The sequence below is a fragment of the Dasypus novemcinctus genome, chromosome 17 (genome assembly GCF_030445035.2).
Source record: "Dasypus novemcinctus isolate mDasNov1 chromosome 17, mDasNov1.1.hap2, whole genome shotgun sequence".
Taxonomy (NCBI): Eukaryota; Metazoa; Chordata; class Mammalia; order Cingulata; family Dasypodidae; genus Dasypus; species Dasypus novemcinctus.
This window is the reverse complement of record NC_080689.1, coordinates 14,801,641-14,814,550: the sequence shown is the minus strand read 5'-3', so window position 1 is coordinate 14,814,550 and position 12,910 is coordinate 14,801,641. Positions and strand designations below refer to the sequence as shown.

The 12,910-nt window shown below is 40.8% G+C and overlaps 1 protein-coding gene across 8 annotated transcripts in view; it reads right to left on the bottom strand.

Annotated features, from left to right (window-relative positions):
• Positions 1-12,910, bottom strand: part of LIMS1 (LIM zinc finger domain containing 1) — a 157,168-nt gene that overhangs the window by 108,626 nt on the left and 35,632 nt on the right. Inside the window, exon 1 of one of the 8 annotated variants that reach the window (XM_071208752.1) lies at positions 8,434-8,707. The exons of 6 other annotated variants lie outside the window; for them this stretch is intronic. The gene's annotated coding sequence lies outside the window, so the exon portion shown is untranslated. Of the gene's footprint in view, positions 1-8,433; positions 8,708-12,910 lie in introns of those variants that run through there. One more of the 8 variants, XM_058278312.2, reaches the window with a different exon arrangement.

Below are 12,910 nucleotides of genomic sequence, written 5' to 3'. Positions count from 1 at the left end.
CAGCACCCCACCTTCCTAGACCCTGTTCCAGGTAACAGATCTAGCTCTGTGCATTCCACATTTTGCTTGAGCATCTCCTCAGCTAAATATCCAAGTTCACTACCTAAAAGTTCCACTGTCAATCCAACAAAAGGATATAATGCAGCCAAGTTCTCTGCTACTTTATAAGAAGGATCACCTTTCCTCCAGTGTCCAATTACACATTCATCATTTCCTTTCAAGTCCCCACAGGAATCACCTCTGATGTCCTTATTTCTACCAACATTCTTTTCTTGACAACAGAAACTTTATTTATAGCTCCCTTCACAGCAATCTAGGCTTTTTCTATCAAGTATCTCAGTATTCTTCCAGCCTCTACCCATTACCCAATTCCAAAGCCACAGTTCTGGGTATTTGCAATAGCAGTGGTAACAAAGCTGGTACTTTTCAGCACCAAAAACTTGGTTTGCTAGAGCTGTTATGACAAATACAGCCAATTGGTTGGTTAAGCAAGAGGAATTCATTGTCTCACAGTTTGGGAGGCTAGAAGTCCAACCTCAGGGTGTTGTGTCCTCCCAGAAGCTAAAACATTTCGGCAATTCTCCATCACATAGCAATCACTGCTCAAGTTTGTTCCTCTGATTTCTGCCCGCTTCTGGCTTTGCTTACAAGGAATCCAGTTAAATGCCATCCTGACTCCACTTGGCATCATCTAAACAGGATCCTTGAAGATCCTATTCACAAATAAGTCTACACCTTAACTAACAGTAACATCTTCAAAGGTCCTACTTACAAATGGGTTCGCACCCACAGGGCCCTGGGGTTAGGACTCGAACATGTCTTTTGTGGGTGTCATAATTCAAAACCCAAGAAGCGCCAATTGCTATTATATGTCAGGCACTGTGCTAGGACTCAGTGCACAGTGATAAGACACAATTTAACTGCAATGAGCTTAGACTTCAGTGGCAGAGACAAGTAAGGGTCACTGTGAAAACATGCTCAGTGCACTGACAGCTCTGAGAGATCATCATACATTCTGGGAGTTTCAAAACTATTTTCAAGGAATTTGAATATAGGAGTAAAAATCAAACAATTGTGTCAGGAAATGCAAAGCACTAACAGAAGTGAGTATCTGCTTGGGGGTGGTTCATAAACCCGTTTTAAAGAGAGAACTTTTCTTTCTACTGGAGGAAGTTCTCCCTGTCCTTTGAGTCCTGATCACTCTTATCCTCTTTTTCAGCTATTTTCCATATCCTTCCACTTACCAAGGTAAAACCTGGGCCTTATTTTGCTTCACCCTACAAGATTATAACCTCTGGGACCAAAAACTTTGTTCCTCACCTTTTAAATCAATACAGTGTATACCATAAAGACAACTGTATGAAGATACTTTAAAAATAGTTGAGTTGGGGGAAGTGGATTTGGCTCAACGGATAGAGCGTCCACCTACCGCATGGGAGGTCCACGGTTCAAACCCAGGGCCTCCTGACCCATGTGGTGAGCTGGCCCACGTGCAGTGCTGCCATGCGCAAGGAGTGCCCTGCCATGCAGGGGTGTCCCCTGTGTAGGGGAGCCTCATGCGTAAGGAGTTTGCCCCGTAAGCAGAGCCGCCCTGCATGAGAAAAGTGCAGCCCACCCAGGAGTGGCATCGTAAACATGGGGAGTTGACGCAGAAAGATGATGCAACAAAAAGAAACATAGATTCCTGGTGCCACTGACAAGAAGACAAGCAGACACAGAGATACACACAGCAAATGGACAGAGAGAGCAGACAATGGTGGGGAAGGGCAGAGAAATATATAAATCTTAAAAAAAAAGTTGAGTTGAACTATAACTGGCAGTGAACCATTATCAAAAGGTCTGTTCTGGGGAACAGATGTGGCTCAGGGGTTGAGTGCCTGCTTCCCACATGGGAGGTCCCAGGTTCGTTTCCCAGTGCCTGCTAAAAAACCAACAAACAAAAAACCAAACAAACGACAAAGAAACCAAGCTGATGTGCCTTAATGGTTGAGCATTGGCTTCCCAGGTATAAAGTCCCAGTTTCAGTCCCCAGCCCCGGTACCTCAAAAAAAAAAAAAAAGGTCCATGCCATCCTCCTTCCCCCTTGAAGGAATAAATAAAACCTGGTACCTAGTGGCTATCATTCAGTCAAGGTGATGATTTTAAAACTTAAAAATTTTCCCCACTTATATAAATCCCAAACCCTACCAAGTGGAGAACTAAAATGATTAGGGAAAACCAATAATTGATAATAAGTCTCTACCATTGTTACAGGACTAACATTTAAATCAAGACTAGGCCTTCGCCCTATTCTCAAACCCTCTGTTCACGTTGTCATCTACCACCAAGTGTAAAAGAACTTCAAATCACGGTCTCAGTTCCCTTTGTTTTCTGATGAAGGTGCATAGCACATGTGCCTATTAATATTATCTTACTATTTTTCCATCCTGTTGGCAACCCCTTTTGGATTGGTTTTGGCTACAGAACCAAGAATGATGTATCATCTGTTATCCAGATATCTAAAATGAATGCTACCACACAAACATAACACAAATACACACACACACATGCACATGGAAAAAGACTAAAGAGCCCTGATGACACGGGATTGACTTCTGGAATAGTCATTACAAATCAAAACAGACAATTATTAAACAATAAAAATAAACAGTACCTAAAAGGAGCTTGGAGGAAAGGATATGATTTTAGCTGAATTTGACCCTCTAAAAGTCAATGTTCAATCCAGATCTACTCAGTTTGACTGCAACAAAATGTTAACAAATGTTGATATTTGAAAGTAAGGAAAAAGATGAACTCAGAACTGCATCGAGCAAAAGGGTCCCCAGACAAATTTCAAGGTGAACCTTTTCCAATGAAAGAGCCAGGAAAGAGCCAAAAACATCTGGATGGCTAGTACAACTTTAAACAAAGCTGTAACTGTCAGCGCCTGCCAGGCTTGGGTTCTTTGTGGGCCCTAAGAGCAACAATATTATTTACTACTTCATATTAACTTTGGGAGGTCTCAGGTTTTACTACACAGTCATCAATGCTAAACTCACTGAATTCTCTTTTTCAAAGGTAGAGAAAATACACTATTCCATGTTTAAAATCCCTATGTCCATACCCCAACCTTGGAGGAAATTCAGAAATGATAAAAGAGGAAAAACACAGCATGAAAAATTATTTTCATTATTGAATAACCCCAAGGGTGTGGAGGCTTGTTACCAAAGGAATGTAACAGCAAGTAATGCATATTCCAGAAGGAATGATAGCATCCTCAAAAATTTGGAAGCACACATCCAAATCATTAAATTTCAATATAAAAAGAGAAAGTCATTATAAAAATCTAAATGATAGTCCCCAACTAAATCATCGGAACTCTGAAGCAGTATCGATATTAAGTTTACAACTTTGGAACACATTTTCCACAGGAGTGCTATAATAAAATCATGACCAACCCACAAAAGCTTGCTTAATCCAAAATGTAGCTGAAAAAGGAGATGGGAGTAGCAGCCAACAGGTGATACGGAAATGAAGGACATTGGTTCAAATCGCGACAATGGTTTACTTAGGGGTGATGACTTTGGATAAATTACTTAATGTCTTTGAGCTTCAAATTTCTCATTTACAAAATAGGTACAGGAATGCCAATTTCATGAAATTATACATGCTCAAATGAGAACAGTGTACCCAGTAGTTAGACACAGCAACACACCACCCTCCTTCTCGCCATCCAGGAGTGGCAGAGTAGGCAACAGGGTGGAGATGCAGTCTGAGGCTCAGCAGGTCTAAAGACAGGCAAAGGGTCTGGATTAGAGTTATCAGCACCAGCAGAAGGGAAATTCTGGGCACTGGAGAAAAGCCAGATGAGAAAAGGCCAGCAAAGGCTCCTGTCAAATGTTGAGGAAGAGCTGTCTCTAAGCACCAGACCATTTGGAAGTACGGTATGACTTGCATAATCCTTAACGTCAGAGTGCTTCAACAAAACTATGCCCTTTCTTCTCTGAAATCCTTTCACTGATTTTGTCTGGCTTTCCACCTCCCCTAGAGAAATTTCACCCACTTAAAAATGGAAACTCAACTACAAAATGGCCTTTTGAAGACTCAGTTACGGCACCAACTAGATGGCAATACATCGTCGGGCTGGGGCAATGTCCTCCAGGAGTCTGTGTATACTCTAAATCAGTGTCCTCTCTATGCTGTTGCAAATCCTCCCAAAGCCAGGATTCAGAGCCCAGGAATCAAGGGGTGGAAATGGAAGTGGCAAAATTTTTGCTTCCTGTGCCATCAACTTTATGCTGTGCTGGTCTATGTAGGTCTTAGTTTCAAAGAGTGGATGCTACCACCAAGAGACACAACAATGATTCCAGTGAACTGGGAGTTAAAACTGCTGCCCACTCACTTTGGGCCCCTCATGCCTCTGAATCAACAGGCAAAAAGGGAATTACTTTAATGGTTGGGTGACTAATCCTGACTATCAAGGGGAAATAGGACTGCCAGTACTGGTGTCTCTTAGTACTACCATGTTCTGTGATTAAAGTCAATGGAAAAGTATAACATCCCAATCTAGGCAGGACTACTAACGGTCCAGACCCTGAAGGAATGAAGGTTTGGGTCACCCCACCAAGCAAAAAAAATCCATACAGCCAGCTGAGGTACTAGCTGAGGGTAAAGGGAATATGGAATGGCAGTGGAAGAAGATGTGTAGTGGAAAAAATACCAGCTACAACCCTGTGACCGGTTGCAGAAGTGAGGACTGTAACTGCTACGTTTATCTCCTCCTTATTTTAGTTATGAATGTGTGTGTGTACCAAATCTTTGTTTTCTTCCCTTTCTTATCCCCTTATCATATGACAAAAGTGCTATTAACTTTACATCACAGTATTTAAGTTACAGGATATAAAGAATAAGAGTGACTATTATCCAAGGACTTGCATCTTCTTCTGGTAAAGGGTTAGCATGTTTTCAGTTGTACACAGGACAGTGGTTATCATGCTGGGTGAAAGTATGAGTAGGTTTTTATGTTTATCTGGAAAATAAGTATGGTTTAAGGAGATGTGTATGAGTGTCAAATTGACAAGGCAGACTGTGATAGCTAATTTCAATATGTCAACTAGGCTAAGTCATGGTGTCCAGTAGTTTGGTCAAGCAAGCACTGCCTGCCTGTTACTGTGAAGGTACTTAGTAGATGGATGTGTATACATAACAAGTGGACAGCAGCTATGGTTGACTGCATCTACAATCAACAAAGGAGACTGCTCTCAGCAATGTTGGGAGTCTCCTTATCCAATCGGTTGGAGGTCCTAAAAGCTCTAGAACTGAGGATTTAAGAGATCAGAAAGAGGAATTTCTGCTTCGGTTTCAGTCAGCCAGCTACCCCTGGGAAATACATACTTGCTAGACTTCTAGCTTGTAGCCTACCCTAAGGAGTTCAGACTTGTCATACTTCAGAATCACCCTTTTCCTTTATCCTTTATCAGAGTTTCCAGCTTGTAGCCTGCCCTACAGAATTCAGACTTGTCAGCCCCCACAGTTGCATGAGACAATTCCTTATAATAAACCTCCTTATTGGGGGAGTGGGTGTGGCTCAAGCAGTTGAGCTCCCACCTCCTACGTGGGAGGTCCTGGGTTCGGTTCCCAGAGCCTCCTGGGGGAAAAAAAAAAGCAAACAACAAGCAAAAATAAACGATAAAACCAACTCAGGGAAGCCGATGTAGCTCAGTGGTTGAGCACTGGCTCCCCACATATGAGGTCCTGCGTTCAATCCCCAGGACCTTAAAAAACAACAACAACAACAACAACAACAAAAACCTCCTCAGTATACACACACATACATATACATATACATATGTCCTGTTGGATCTGTTCCTTTGGAGAACCCTGAATAATACAAATTCAATACATGATACTGGACTGGATCTAATAATGCAAGAGAAAATGCCCAAAAGAAAATTACTGGGGCAAATGAAAAAATTGAAAAATAGCCTCTAAGCTTTATATCAATGTTAAATTTCTTGAACTTGATAATTATACTTAATGTGGTTATGTCAAAATGAATATCTGATTCTTAGCAAACATATATGGAAGTATTAAGTGTTCAAGGAGCATGACATATGTACAACTGACTCTCAAATGTGATTTATTTATTTATTTATTTATTTCACTCCCCTGCCCCGGTTGTCTGTTCTCTGTGTCTATTTGCTGCGTCTTCTTCGTCAACTTCTGTTGTTGTCAGCAGCATGGGAATCTGTTTCTTTTTTTTGCGTCATCTTGCTATGTCAGCTCTCTAAGTGTGTGGCACCATTCCTGGGCAGGCTGCACTTTCTTTTGTGCTGGGCAGCTCTCCTCACGGGCACACTCCTTGTGCGTGGGGCTCCCCTATGTAGGGGACACCCCTGCGTGGCAGGGCACTCCTTGTGCGCATCAGCACTTCGCATGGGCCAGCTCCACATGGGCCAAGGAGGCCCGGGGTTTGAACCGCGGACCTCCCATGTGGTAGACGGACGCCCTAACTACTGGGCCAAGTCCGCCGTCCTCAAATGTGTTTTATATACGAGATAGAAAGACTGACAGAATGATACAACAAGTGTGGCAATATGTCCAAAGCTGGCATGTTTGGGTATCTTGGTAGTGGGTATACTGGAGTTCTCCATACTCGTTTTCAATTATTTTTGCAACTATCATATAGTTGCAAATTTTATTTTAAATTATTTCAAAATAAAAAGTTTTTAAAAAATAATATTATATTATAAAATTCAAAATGAATAGTTTATTGTTTACCAACTACATCTCAATTTGGGAAATTTATGGAGGGTAATGGAGAAGAGTAAGACACAAAGGGTGTGGATACAAAGCCTGAGGTAGGATATAAGTAAACCCCATGAAATAACAGTGGCAGACCCTCAAAATTCTCCCTCAAAATAACTTTTCTAGTGGCTTTGTAACAGATGACCCATAATACAAGTATTTAGAAATAAGCTTAACATGTATTCATTGTATGTGGCTTTTAAAATTACTCTTTGGCAAGAACTGAAGAGGAACCAACCATTGGCACTAACTTCAGATTTTCCAACAGAACTTCACCCTTAACCCACCCTTTTTTAAATTTCAGAGTCAGCAGTTCTTGGAGACAAGCTGTTAGTCAATCTGGCAGAGCTTCTGAATAATAAAATGATGCTGAATGAGATATTCTGCCTCAGCAACTTTCAGCACAGTCTCTCAGTTGCCCCTTTCCATACATCTAACAGCTCTAAACATAAATAATATCTTTGAATCCCCACCCTTCTCTCTGTATTTTCTTTCTAAAAAGTGAGGATCTTCAAAGAAAGAAAAAATTAAATGTTTAAGATTCACTGTTTAAAACATTTATTATTCCTACTTCTATCATTTCATTAATAAGCATTTCCAGGGGTTCTTAACAAAGGGTCTGTGAACCTGAATTGAAATTCAAAAAAAACATTATTCTTGAGGGGGCGTGTTGGTACGGTTGTGATATATTTATTAAATAATAATATATAGTGTAGACTTAGTAAGGAGTCCACGGTTTTTACCTGACTGGCAAAGGGGTCTGTGGAAAAAGGTTAAGAACCCCTGCTCTACACTATTCATATATTAAATTCTATTCCAATGTAAGGCATTACAATATTCACATAAAACTATTGTCTCACTTAAATTGAGTAATGTGCATAATAAGCAGCTATTACTTCTATGATTATTTTTAAAGAGGTTTGCAAATAGCTCAAAGGGAATGTCTAGGATAACGGAACAGAAGTGGAATGTGGACTCAAAATATTCCATGATTACTATTCACACTAACATAACCTACAGAATCACCTTTAGGGAGGGTCATGTTATTTCTACCTAAGGTCTAAGGTTATCTAGACCGATAAAGTTTACATAATAGTTAGCTCTCAGTTCTTTCACTCTTTAAAAAGAACTTTCTTCTCTCTGAATTTCATAGTTCTTTATCTACTTTTATCTTGTCACTACCATTATTAGTAAACATTTTGTCATCTCCACTGCACTTGAGGGAAGGATGCATATAATTTGAATCCTTTAGAGTACATAAAAGACAAAGATACTTAACAATATTTCCTGCAGAAGCTAAAGGACTAAATACGCAAATAAGTTTCCTATAATCCTGTTTATAGCCCAGAGATTTTAACAAGAGAACCAGACATTTGAAATGCTCTCAACAACTTTGAGGAATGTTACTACAAGATTCAAAAAGCTATATGTGAGTATCTATTTATCTACTAGTACCTACCTAGTGATATCGAAACCTATCACCACTACCACCATCACCAAGTCAGCTATTCAGAGCCCCTACAGAGCGAGCTTTTCTGGAGGGCTGATCTCTCTGGCTAGCTGAGGGTTAGCCCACTAAGTGACAAAGACCAGGGCGCCTTGCCTTCCCTTTCTTCCCTCCACCATCAGACCACAGAGCTGTTGTACCTTCAGTCTGGATTACTCTTCCCCAAGATCTGCTGCGTACGCCTTCTGGTGTTGATTCTGATTCTCACTTCCACAGCTCTGCTGACCTTCACCACACTCACCGGTTGTCCTCTCTTCCTTGCTAACTTTTCCTGGTCGTCTCCACTGCCTCCCAAGAATGGTCAGAGTTCCCTCAGAGAGGCTGCCGCACTCCTACTGTGAATCAAGGCATCAGAGTATAGAGAATATAACCTCTTTAAGCTATTGGCTTTTCTCTTCTGTGTTTGTTTGCTTTGGGGAGTCCAAGTGCTGATTAGTTTGCCATCAAAAAGGTTCCCTCCCCCATCATCACCCTGCCAGGGACTTCTGGAAAGCTGGTCTCTTCATAGCCAAAGAGAATATTGTATTACTGTAATGTCTTGATTTGCTCTTTTTCCACACAAACAAATAATAGTTCAACTCCCTTTAGGTCTTTTAAACAAGTGCTTCCTAATTTTTGTAAACATATTATACAAGCAAAGATTTGCAAATACCTTTTTCCTTTTATGTTTCAGCAAAAAAACTAATATTTTAACATTCTTTTTTCCCCAAGTAAATATCTGCCCCCTCTCTTATAACTCTCTCTTTCTTCTACCATTACAAACAATAAAACTGAAAGGGAATGGGTTTGAGTCCTACAGACTCAAGTTGGAAACCCAATTAGCTCTGGCACTTGCTATGTGGGTCTTGGGCAAGTTCTCAGAGAATCAGTTTCCCCATCTATATAAATGAGAGCAATTAATATATATATATAAAACTAGCTTTATAAGTTGAGTTATTAGGTGAGAACTGCAGACAAAGAAGACACTTAACATTCGATTCCTTCACTCTTTCCCTCAGGGACTGCACCTACACACCACTACCATCAAAGTAGCTAATCCAAATTAAGGCCTACGAAGTCTTTTTTTTTTTTTTTTTTTTTTAAGATTTATGTTTTATCTATTTCTCTCCCCTTCCTCTCCTCCCCCCAGTTGTCTGCTCTCTGTGTTCATTCGTTGTGTGTTCTTCTGTGTCCACTTGTATTCTTGCCAGTGGCACCGGGAATCTGTCTCTTTTTGTTGCATCATCTTGTGTCAGCTCTCCGTGTTTGCAGTGCCACTCCTGGGCAGGCTGCACTGGGGCGCACTCCTTGCACGTGGGGCTCCCCAACGCGGGGGACATCCCTGCGTGGCACAGCACTCCTTGTGCGCATCAGCACTGCAGGTGAGCCAGCTCATCACAAGGGTCAGGAGGCCCTGGGTTTGAACCTTGGACCTCCCATGTGGGAGGTAGATGCCCTATCTATTGGGCCAAATCTACTTCCCTCACATCTTTTTTACAACCCCAAATTCAGCTTCTATACTAACGTGACAATAGAGCTGTAACAACCTTATCTACAATCCACTTCAACCACCCTTATAGAACTACAATGTATGTTAAATCTTAATATGTGGAAGCAGTTGTGGCTCAAGCAACTGAGCTCCTGCCTACTACATGGGAGGCCCCTGTGCCTCCTAAAGATGGCAAGGTGACACAAGATGATGCAACAAGAGACACAAGAAGAAAAACACAATGAGAGACACAACAAAGCAGGGAGCTGAGGTGGCTCAAGTGATTAGGTGCCTCCCTCCCATATCAGAGGTCCCGGGTTTGGTTCCTGGAGCCTCCTAAAGAAACAAGGAAGACGAACACACAAAATAACCAGGGAGAAACGTGAAATAAATAAATAAAATAAATCTTAAAAAAAAAAAACTTAATATGTGCCAAGCACTGAGTAAAAGATTTATATGAGAGAAAGCAATGTGTAATGGTAAGAGCAGCTGTGAAGTAAGACTGAGTTTGAACCCCTGCACCTTAATTTACTATATACAACCTTGATCATGCTGCTTAATCTCCCCAAACCTGTTTCTTCATCTGTAAATAACAGCCAGTAATAATACCTGATTCATATTCATAGCATGCTTATGGGATAAAATGTGTTAAATTAAGATAAAAAATGTTAAACAGCTTGCAAGAGGTCTAATCAACTCCAAAACTCAAGCCCCCAACCACTACCCCCTACTTCCGGCATCTAACCACAAAGATTCCACACATCAAAATCAGCAAATGGATTATCAAAACTACTTTACCTAAAGATTAGGAAGTGTGGACATTTTCTTTTCTGCACAACTTTCCCATTCTGTTGTATTTTTTACATGACTTTTATGTAAACCTACAGTTTCTCCAATTAAAAAAATTTAATCATTAAAAAAAAAAAACAAAACCAATACCAACAGTGAGAGATTCATACAGAAAGTAAATAGCCAATGCCAACACAATTGAGAATGAGATGTATATTTGTGTTTGCACTTTGCAGCCAAATTACAAACGCAGCTGATTTTTCATTGATTAAATAGGTTTATTAGGGAAGGCAGGGACCAAGCTTTTTGTTGTCCAACTGGTACCAGGATCAGACCAATCAGCCTTAAGTAACAACTGGCAAAACCAATGGTCATGTTTCAAAGCACACACAGATACAAAAATGGCATCATTCTGGCCCTAGTAAAGGTTTATTTCAGGAAGAAACACTGATTAAGAGAGTTTTACCAATTTAACAAATATTGACAGAGTGCACTAATAAGCATTCTTTTAAATGTTGTGGATACAGCAATGAACAAAACAGAAAAATCCTTGCCTTCACAGTGCTGACAGACAACAGCAAAATTAAAAATCCACCAGCCACATATGCATACGTAAGAGACAGATGTGTGTTAGAGGACAAATGCCAGGAGGAAAGTAAGCAGGGAATGTCAGGGAAGGGAAGGTTGTTTGTGAGAAAAGACCCAAAGGTGATGATGATGTGGGCCCTGTGGCCGCTGTGGAAAGAGCTTCGTCATAGTAACTGCTGACACAAAGGCTCTGAGATGGCTGCGAGGAGGCAGATGTGCCTGAAGAGGAACGGGTGAGGTCAGAGGGGATGAGAGGCCAGACACTGTGCGGTCTAGTGGGTCACTGTGAAGACTGTGGCTTTGCCTGAGGGAAATGGAGGCCCCTTGGAGGGCTCTGAGTAAGTGACGTGATCTGACTTAGATTTTAACAAGGTCACTTTGGCTGCTCTGTTAGAGCGAAAAAACTGTTTGGCTTGCTGTGGGAGGGGGGCAAGAAGGAAAGCAAGGGGACTACTTAGGAGACCAATGCGATAATCCAGCTGAGAGCTAACTGCAGCCCCATTATACACTCACTTGTGTGTTCATTCAACACATATTTGTGGGGCAGCTGCTCTGTGCCAGGCCCTCTGTTGGCCCTGGGAATACAGAGGTGAGCAACTCCCCCCGGGAAGGGGAACTGCCCAGGGAGAACGTTCACCACCACCTCTTCCTGTGGCAGGGAATGAAGAAGACAGCGGACTGCCGAGACTGTGAACTCCAGCGGGTGGGTGGGGTCCCGGGCCAGCACCCAGAACAGTGTCTGCTATACGTATCTGCAGAATAAAAGACGCTTAAATCGTGGTGTTCAAGGCTGATTTAATGTCAGACCACTTTATAGCCATCTGTCTGTTTGTTTAAATGTTGCTCAATTCCCTGGAAATATTATAAAAGAAACACACGTTTCCCAGAAGCGCAGACTAAAGAAGGCTCTCCAGACCCCAAAGCAATCACATCAGAAGACCGAAAAGATCTAATTTCACACAGCTTTCACTTGCAGCTGAACAGGGAGAGGGAGGATGTTTTTAAAAATTGAGAAAAATTTCTTTTAAATGTGAGGAATGCAATCCCCATAAAAAGATGAACTTTTTACCCTTTTCCATCATTGATGAGGTAGTTTTTAATATAGTACAAAATTAATACTGTGCTGCAAAATAAAATAATAGCTTTGGAATTTATTAAGATTTATAAGGATTATAAGACTACAGTTAGAAAGTTTTATTTTCTTACTCTTTATTGAACACAATTTCTTACTCTTTATTGAAGCAATTATATAGCACGGGCAAATAAAATCAACTCAAATTTATAGACTAAGAAAAAAATCAAAATAAACTTTTCAATTACATGTAATGTAAATTACTGAAGAAACTATACACTTAAGAAGTAAAATTCAAGTATTTTTAAAACACTGAAGACATTTTTAAATTCTAGGGAACCAACTTCCACATTCTCTAGACTAGCACTTCTAACAACCTTAGATGTCAAATATTACCATGACTATATCATAGCTTTCTAAAAGGCAAACTCAATTACACCCAATCTTCAAGGCTATGTAAATTACTTCGTATAGAACAATCTCTCAGAAGAGACGGTTAGCCATCTGCTCAATCAATCCTGACAGCAGAGAGCAAGTGCTTGCATCAGGCACCATGGCAGAGTTCCTTACCTTTAAATGTTTGCATAAGTTTTCTTCACAGATGACATAAAAGACATTTTGCAGACTAAGTCAAGTTGACTGGGTCACAATAAAAAAAGGATGAGAAATGCCAGCATAGCAAAGGCATTTTGAGTGTAAT